Raw genomic sequence first — 416 nt, forward strand, 5'->3', positions numbered from 1 at the left:
AGTAAATTCTACTCATATGATAGCCCTCAAGATACAAAAATTCTACATGGTGGCAGGGCAAATTTTTTCTTCCACAAAGTGTTTCCCTAGTTTGGATTATTACATATAGTTATAAAAAAAATTAAAAATAAAAACCTTTAAAACTGAGTTATATAATATTGGGGTATAAGTTTTTAGTCTTTTTACATTTTGGGACCTATTAGTTTTTTTTTTCACCTTTTGAGACGAGAGTCACTTTTCCGGCCAAATACTAATCAAAGGTGAGTTAAAAAGGTAATCCCCTAACAAAAGATAGTCCCCTATTAATATTAAAACTATTATTGATCTTTATATACTTGCATATATTTTTCCTTCAAAGAGATAATATACATAAAAATACAAATAAAACAATTGGATTTCATACTAAAGGACCAATT

This window comes from Chenopodium quinoa, unplaced genomic scaffold (genome assembly GCF_001683475.1).
Source record: "Chenopodium quinoa cultivar QQ74 unplaced genomic scaffold, ASM168347v1, whole genome shotgun sequence".
Classification (NCBI taxonomy): Eukaryota; Viridiplantae; Streptophyta; class Magnoliopsida; order Caryophyllales; family Amaranthaceae; genus Chenopodium; species Chenopodium quinoa.